The following is a 9,187-nucleotide window of genomic DNA, read 5'->3' on the forward strand; positions in this document are numbered from 1 at the left end:
GAGTCCCTCCCCGCGGCCCGCCGCCCCGCCTCGTCTGCGCAGGCTCTCCGAGCAGGGCGCGCCGGGCTCCGGGACGCGGCGAGGGGGCGGGGCCTGCCGCCGCGGGCCTCCAGCGCGCGCCTTCGCCCGCGCCGGCGAATGCCGAGCATGCGCACGCGACCTCCCGCCGCGCCACGGTCGGGACCTCTCAGGATCGTCCCTTCCCCGGCGTGAGCTCCGTCTTCTCGTTACCCAGTCAGAAGTCGCGTCGGCGCAGCGGGAGAGGAATGTACCATTTCTTCTGAGGCTGGATGACTAGGGAATTACCTCCCCGCGACGACTACATATCCCGGAGGGCCCTGCGCGAGCTGCGAGCGGGGCTTTCTGGGAATCGTAGTCCCTGAGCGGTCGCCGAGCCTGCCGGTACTTGTAGTCTCTCCATACTCCGTGCTCCCGTCGGCGCCCGCGCGCGCAGCTCCTGGGACTTGTAGTTGGGAGGGAAGGGCCGCAGTTCCGGGGTCGGGGTCGGGGTGCGGGGGGGTGGGGGGGGGCATGGCTGGCGCGCGGGGTCCCCGGCGGCCGTCCGCACGGCCCGGCGCTGCCGCGCGCAGGCGTGTGTGCCCGGCCGTCCCCTGCGGTCGCGGTGGCCGTCCGACGGCGCTCACAGCGGCGCGCGGTCCCCGGAGGCCCTGCTCCTGCGTCCTGGCCCCGCGCCGCCCGCCCCGCCGTCTGGTTTTATGGTTCGGGCCGCTGTGTCCCCGAGCTGCCTCGGCCGGTCGCGCGGACACCTGCCGGCCGCCTCGTGCGGGCGGGACACGCGGTCCTGCTCCTCGGGCTTCCCCGCCCCCGGCCCCCGTCGCCGCGGTGAGACCGTACTCCGGCCGGTGACGGGCCGTGTGACCTCGGGCGACCTTGCCGGGGACGCTTCCTTTCAGAAGTGACCTCGGGGAGCCGGCGGGCCGGGTCGTCCCCGGGTTAGCTGTGCGGGAAGGGTGTCCCGAGGACGCTCCGGACGGCGGCCGCGGGAGACCCGGGCGGGAGTCCGGGGCGGGGGAGGACACGTGGCTCCGAGGCGACGCCGCCCCGGGAGGGTCGCAGCTCGGCAAGGTCGCGCCGCCGGAAAAAGACGAGACGGGTTCGCGGTGCGGGACGCGGTCGGGTGGCTGCCGAGCTGGGGGCGGGGCGGAGCCGCACAAACCCCGGAGGGGGGCAGGGCCGGGCCGCCCACCGCGCCGCCTACGTCCGGCTCCGCCTCGGCCGCGGCCAGTCCCCGCGCTGACCCCAGGGCCCTCGACGCGGACGCGCGGACGTGTGACCGCAGCGGACCCCGTCGCATTCCCGGACGCCGCCCTGTCCTCTCGGCGGCCGGCGCGGCGCGGGTCCCGGCTCCCTCCCGGCCCTGCCCCTGCGCCCCGCGGGCTCCAGCCGAGTCTTCACCCGGATCGCGCCGGGAAGACGGTCGCGGCGCTGGTGCCACAGTCGCGGTTCTGGCTTCTGTGTGGATGACTTGGCGCGTTAACTCTTCACCGCGCTGCCCAGGAGGGTCAGGGAGAGGCCGGTGCTGCCCGGACCGACACCGGCTGATGCACCGTGGTTCTGAGAACAGTGGAGCAGCTGGACGTCGGCGAGGACAGCCGTGCACGGAGGGGGAGCTGCTTCCCTACTGCGGGGGACGCTCCTTGCCAGGCACTTCCTGCAAGAGTCGGGTGTGGGGGCTCTGGGCGGCTCGGTGGGTTAAGCGTCTGACTATTGATTTCAGTCTATTGCTGGGTCATGACCTCAGGGTTGCGTAACAGCCCCGCATCAGGCTCCATGTGGGCGTGGAGCCTGCGTAAGATTCTCTCTCTGCCTCTGCCCCTTCTGTCTGTCTCTTTCTCTGTCTCTGTCTCTCTCACAAAAAATAATAATAATTTCATATATATATGAAATCATCATCATCCTCTTCCAGTTCAGGTTCTGGAGTTAAGGAGGCTGGCGCCATGTCAGTGGGGGCTTGATGAGAAGACAGGGAGCTGCACTCTGGCCTGAATGGCACCAGAAATGGGGGACCCCTTCCATCTGTATGCCCTGGGCATTTGCAAAAATCTCAAAGGCCCCTTCTCCAAAACCGTGTATTGCCCACTTCAAGCAAATCCTGGGATTCTGCAGAAGGGCCCTGTTCCTGAAGATGTCGCTGGGGTGGAGGGAAGTCCATCCTTCATGAAACTCCCAGTCACCTGAGAAGAGCCTAGAAAGCAGTTCTGCCATCTACAAGAGCAGGGACACGGAGCTGGCCTGACCTGGGCTTGGAATCCAAGCTCTCCCGTGTGCAAATTACACTGTTGAGGCCTCGTGAGCCTGGACCACCCCCTCTGGAAACCGGCCTTTTAACCTCACGGCACGTGGGGAGCCTAGGAGGATTCACTGAAGCAGACTTCGTAAAGGGTTTAGCAGAGGGTCCGACTCCAGAAATGACCCTATGACCGTATGTTACGTTGCCATGCCATGAGCTCGGCACATAGAATCGTGCCTGCTCTTGCGGAAGAACGTGAAGTTCACAAAGGTTAAGCACATCCAGGGTCGCGCAGGAGCGGCGCCAAGGCCTGCAAGAGAAAGACTGCAGATGTGGTAGGAGAGGTAGTTGAGATGTGGGCCGTGCAGGTCCTTGTTGGCCGAGGTACGGGTTTTGTTTTGATCCTGAAATAACGGAATGTCTTTATAAGGTTTGGGACAAGGGCAGCCCTGGTCCAGTTTGCATTTTCCAAAGTCACTCTAGCTACAGTGTTGACAAATGAACTGGGGGTGGGGAGGAAGATTGCTAAGTGGATTTGGAGGAGGCTCTGGGAGGGGTCCTGGCAAGAGATGATGAAGGCCTGAACTAGGGCGCTCATAGTGGAGACCGATGTGGAGAAGTGGACAGCGCCAAGAGGTCTCATGGGATGACGTCAACAGGACTTGACCATAAACCCAGTCCTGGGGGCACGGGTAAGGGAGAGGGGCATCTGGGACACCACCTGGGCCTGCAAATATGGAAAATCAGATGATGGAAGTACCATTCCCTGAGATGGGGAACTCGGCACCACCAGCCACTGGCTACCACCCGTGGCTGTGGTGACAGCCCTGAACAGTGTTTCTTTACGTTCTGTAATTCCTGCTCCAGGACACCGTTTTCTGCTTCACACACAAGCATCTGCTGGCAAGACATCAGGTTAGGGGATGAAATGGAGTCCTGGTAATAGAGCCTGTAGACAATTCAGGGGAAATGGAAAGAAGCAGCACTCGGCTCCCATCATAGCTTCATCTCCTACCAGCATGGATCGCCCCACAGCCACATATTCCGGTCCACCAGGAGATTTAAGGACCAGGAAGCCCGTCAGCAATGTGGTAGAATAGGAGGTTCCCCATCGCACCCCCTCAGCGGCAAACATTGATGAGCCATCCGTGGCTGAAGCCTCCTGAAACAGCCCTGAGACCCAGCTCCAGCCACTTGTAACTGGTACAGAAACAGTCCACCCAGGAACACAGAGGGAAATACACCCGCCCATAATGTGATCCGCCACGTTAATAAAGTGAAAACCATATCATCTCAATAGGGGCAGAAACACCATTTGACAAAATTCAACATACTTTTTGATAAAAACTCAACGCGATGAGGGTCCTGTATGACAAGCCCAGAGCTGACATCAGACCCCACGGTGAGAGGTTGAAAGCTTGAACTCTGAGGCTGAAAACAAGACCAGGGGGCCCATTCCACAGAGTCCTAGAAGTCCTAGCCTGGGAAGTTAGGAAGGAAAAGAAGTATGAGTCCTCCAAATCAGAAAGGAAGAAGTTAATTGTCTCTGCAAATAACATGATCTTACACATAGACAACCCTGAAGACCCCGCCAAAAAAACTGTCCCCTTACAAACAGCATGCAAGAATCTATGTGCTAACAAAGAATGACCTGAAGAAGAAGAAAACAGTCCCGTTTACAATAGCATCAAGATGGCAAAGTAGTTAAGAAAGTTTAACCAAGGACGTGAAAGATCTGTACACTGAAAACGACAGGACGCCGGTGGGAGAAACTGAAGAGGACACACACAGAAATGGGAAGATATCCCGCGTTTGTGGGTCAGAAGAATGAATATTGTTAAATGGTCCATACTATCCAAAACAAGCTACAACCGACCAAAAAGCTTTTGCATGGCACACCGAAGAGACGTTCTAAGGAAGGGGAGAAAATGTTTACCTGCCACACATTTGATAATCAGTTAATACTCGGTGTAGAGAAGAAGCTCGTACAACTCAAGAGCAAATAGAGATTTTAAAATGGACAGAGGACCTGAGTGGACGTTTTTCCAAAGAAGACATACGGGTACGTGAAACATCACTGGTCATCAGGAAAATTCAAATCAAACCTCCAGTAAGTTATCATGTCCCGCCTCTTAAAATGGCTGGCATCGAAAGCCAGTTGATGACAAGCGTCATTGAAGGTGGGAGAGAAGAAGCCTCATGCACTGTTGGTGGGAATGTAGGGTCCGCAGGGCCCTCAGGAAACTAAGAACGACACTCTGAGCTCGCAGCCCCTTCTGGGTAAATGTCCAAATGAGACAAAAACAGATGTCTGAATGCTGCCATGTCCCTCTCAGCAGAAAGACATGGAAATGGGCTAAGTCTCCCCCGACCGATGGATGGATGGATGAAGCTGTGACGTAGATAAAAAATGGAATATCATTCAGCCACGAGAAGGAAGGACGTCCTGCCGTTTGTGACAACGTGGACAAACCCGGAGGGCCTCACGCTGAATGAAGTATGCCAGGCAGACTGCATGGTATCCCTTATACGTAGAATCTAGAAAAGTCAAACTCAGAGAAGCAGAGAGTAGAGCGGTGGTTAGCGGGGCCCGGCGGGTGGGGGAATGGGGATCTTTGGGTCACAGCGTGGAGACTTCCAGTTTGAAGGTGAATGCGTTCGGGGACCTGAGGTCCAGCGTGGGGACCACAGCTGACGGGGCTGCATTGTGTCTTGGAGAGTTTCTAAGACCTCGGGTACTCGGCACCACAACCACGCTAACTGGGTCCGCAGCTGGAGTTGCTGATGTACCCGTGATAACGCTTCCACGGTGTAGACGTGTATAAAATCGTCCTGGGGTTTGTCCATCGTACCTCAATAAAGCTGGAAAATGAGTATTTTTTTAAGAAGGTTTTGAGAGATGAGGGCTCTGGTTCATTGCTGCTGCACGGCTGTGACGTCCTGTGCATCTGGGAAAGCCACCAGAACGTCCTGTGCCTCAGTTTTCCCCCTGCCCCCTGGGAAATGGGACAGTAAGACCTCACCAAAGTCACCTGTGCGTTCTCGCGCTTTTGAGCTCTGCCCGATGTGCATCCCACTCCCGCTCCTCTGTGTGGCTCCGGACCGGTAAGCTGACCTGCGGGCCCCCAGTGTCATCCGGAAAGTGGGACAGTAGACTGTACTTTGCAGGTTGTGTCGCATGTATGCCGGGGACTTGGGTGCCACTGAGAAAGCGTTAACAGCACCGCTACCGCCTGGCCCGTAGGTGCCAGTGCTGTGCCTTTGCCTAAGTCACGGAATGACCCACTGCTGTGTCTACACGTGGCCCAACCTGCCTGACCGCTTTCCCCACCCCTCCTTTTTTGCACCGTGCTTCAGTACACGTCTCGTAGACCGGCCGCGTCAACCACCAAACGTACCGCGCAGCGGCATCGGGCACACCCCGCTGTTTGCCTCACCCATTAACTCTTTCCAGAGCCGTCGCATCCTCCCCAAAGGCAGGGCACCCCTTACCCGCCACGCCCCTCGGCCCGCCCCTTTCACTCGGCGGAACGTGGTCCGGGCGTGAGGTGCGTCCGGGACCGCCCCGCGGTGCCCACGAGTCGGCCGCGCTCGTGGACGTCCGCTGCCGCTGTCCCCGACGCGCCGGCTGCGCGCCCGCGTCTGCCCCGGGCTCTGCTCGGCCCCACGGACGGCCCGGGCTGTCTCCCGGCGGATGCCACCCGGCCCGAGTGCTGCCACCGCGTCCGCTCTTGGGACCCGGTACTTGCGTGCGGAGACGCCGTCGTCCTTCTGACCCGCTCCTCCGCGGGTGAACACGTGGTGATTTTACTCTGCGGCCGTCGCGCGCGGGCGTCTCCGCGCTTCGTGCCCCTGCGGCGCGCACCGGGTCGGGGCGGCGGCGTCCCCCGCGCCCCGCTCGCCTGACGTTGTGGAAGACGCCGTCCGGCGCCCTGCGTGACGGGCCTCGCCGCGCTGAGGGAGCGAACGCCGACCCGCGGCTCCGAGAGGCCCAGCCGAGAAGCTCCCCGGCCTTGTGCGGCCCCTGGGAGGCGGGTGCTCCGGCCGTGCCCTGTCGGCGGGCAGAGCTGGGCCCGTCCCACCGAGCCCCGCCCAGAACGGACAGGTGCCAGCTGGGTAACCGCCGTCTCCAGCCACCGCCCCTGGGAGCGCCCGCTCAGGCCGCAGTACGTAACTGGGCCCTCGGCTTCCGTGCACCGCCTCTGTTCCAAACCAAAAATCGCCTTGCACCGGTACGCGGGGGGAGTAGGCGGCCGGCATTTCCCTGCAGGACACACATGGGTAGGCCAGGCTCACGGGGAGAATGAGGTCACATGCACCACCCCTGCCCCGCCACTCTCCAGCAGGGGAGAACTTAGACCATAGGCATCATTGCCCGGGCTCCGGGCCCTTCCCCTGCTGGATGGAGACCGCAGTGCTTGCTGAGTCAGGGCCGTTGGAACACAGGGGAAGTACGCTCGCGCCCGCAGGGTAAAAGGCCCTCACTGAGTCAGGGAACTGGGGAGTTTGGAAGAGGACTTCAGGATAGAGGAGTAGGAACCACTTGGCCAGAGCAACGCCACGTTCTCGCTCTCGCTCTCACTCTCTCTCCTCCTCCAGCCTTCCCAACGCTGGGTTCAGTTTTCTCTCCATTCTTGGGCAAGATCTGAAGACGCGTTGCCAGCAGCGGCGCACAGTGTGTTTCTTACCCGTTTAACGATCATCGCGGACAGACGGTGCCTCTTACCCTATGCCTGCAGCCAAGCCCCCAGAGCTAACGCTCACTGGCCAGCAAAGCTCACCTGTAAGTTATTTTCTCTCCGGTCGGTCGAACCTGAGGTACCCCAGCGACAGGGGTCCGCTCTACCTTGGATGGCCATTCCGGCAGGGCCGGTGTCCCAGGGAAAAGTCAAGTGATTGTCAGAAGGTGTTATCAGAGGAAAGTGGCCAGGTGTCCCGTGTCAGGCAGACATACACAGCCTTTGCCCCCAGCACATGAGTCCCAGGGCTCCCAGGAGACCCAAAAGACACGCCTGGACACACATGAGCAGTGACGTCAATGTTGATGTCACTCCGGTGGTGCCGCTTTGTTTCTGGAGCCTCTTGATTCATATTTTCTGGGAGGAGAAGCTGTGTATGTTTCAGCAAAGGAGGAGGAAATGTTTCCCTTGGGCTCCCAGGCAGCCGTGATTCACTGGTTTTCATCTGACTCAGAATACAGTGTAATTATGCTGGGCAGGTGATGAATATCACAAAAGCACTTAACGTCCTTATGAAAAAGAGATTTCCACTACAAAGTGTCCCCTCGGGCTCCTCAGATCAGGGGAACAGGTTTATAAATCCATAAAATCAATAAAAGTGTGTGCCCAAAATTGTACTATAAGGAAAATCCATGGAGAACAAAAGAAGAAGGAAAGGCACATAGAAATTTCCACATATTTTCAAGATTTTTGTCCAATCAGGGTTTCTCCTATTTCCTCTTTTTTTTTTTTTTCCAACTGGAATAGAATTTCTTTATGGACAGTGTCTGTGTCATTTGGGGAAGCTTAAAGCACTCCGGAGAGCATTCGGGTGCATTTAGGGATGGCTTTGAATTTCTGTCCTGGAAGAATAAAGCCCCGTTTGGTGAGAGCCGTGCCAGGAAACCCGAGCGGTCTCACAGAGCAGCACGCTCCGTGCTTTGATCACACACTCGTTCAGCAAAAAGCTTCTGGCATGCCCTTGAACTCAAGTGCACTTACGAATAAATCAGACCCGTGCATTGGGTATGACAGTGTTTGCTCTATGAAACATGTACAATAGACAATACCACCGATGAGAGCGGAAATAAAGATAGAAATCCCCGTGTTTTCCTCCTCTACCTTGAAGGACAGTCTGAAATTGGCTCATGGACTGGAAGGCTTAACAATTCCAAAAATCCAATGGGGCAGGGTGGGGGGGTTGGTTTGCAGACTGGAAACTTGGGGAGACCTGCAGAGCCCAAAGGCAGAGTGCTGGCAGAACTCTTCCTGCTCAGGGGAAGTCTGTCTTTGTTCCAGGCTGGCCTTCGACTGATTTGGTGAGGCCCACCCACACAGGGAGGAGAATCTGCTTTACTGACAGTTCACGGATTGAGGCATTAATCACGTCCAAAAAAAAATCTCCACTGAAACAACCAGAATAAAGTTCAACCAAACACCTCGGCATGGCTCCGTGCGACAAATTTTCAGTTCCAGCTGATAATTACAGGTCATACGGAGTCCCCTGACTGTTCACGAGCAAAGGAGATACTAAGGAATTAGAAGCTGTAGGCTTGGATAAACATGAGGCTTTTGGGCTCAAAATACAAGGAGAGTGGGCAAGAATAGTACGTGGTACCTGGTCTCAAGAGAGTACGTTGGCACAGTGTTGCCCATTCCAGTGCCTTTATCCATTGACCCCTAGATGTCAGACCTGGGAATCCCCTTCGAAGATGTTCAGTGCGGTGTTAATTATAGACCAAAAAAAGTTTCTCTGTAAGGGGAGGGATTTGATAAATTATGGTATACCTTCTAATGGAATATTCTATAGTTAAAAAACAGCAAAAAACACTGACGTAGGGCGCCTGCGGGGGCTCAGTGCGTTGAGCATCTGCCTTCGGCTCAGGTCATGATCCTGGGGTCCTGGGATCGAGCCCCCTCGGCGGGATCCTTGCTCAGCAGGGAGCCTGCTTCTCCCTCTCCCTCTGCTGCTCCCCCCGCTTGTGTTCTCTCTCTCTCTCTCTCAAATAAATAAAATCTTTTTAAAAACTGATACAAAAAACGTACTCATGATAATTATTGACTATATACCTATCCATGTATACCCTTTAGGTAGGATATGATTATCTCCTGTATTAAAAACACAGAGATATATATGTAGGATTATTTGTCATGGAAATTTCCAGAAAGTGCCAGAAGAAACTGCTACCAGCGTCCACGCTGAGAAAGAGACTCCATT

The sequence above is a fragment of the Lontra canadensis genome, unplaced genomic scaffold (assembly GCF_010015895.1).
Source record: "Lontra canadensis isolate GAN:19392208 unplaced genomic scaffold, GSC_riverotter_1.0 scaffold8, whole genome shotgun sequence".
Lineage (NCBI taxonomy): Eukaryota > Metazoa > Chordata > Mammalia > Carnivora > Mustelidae > Lontra > Lontra canadensis.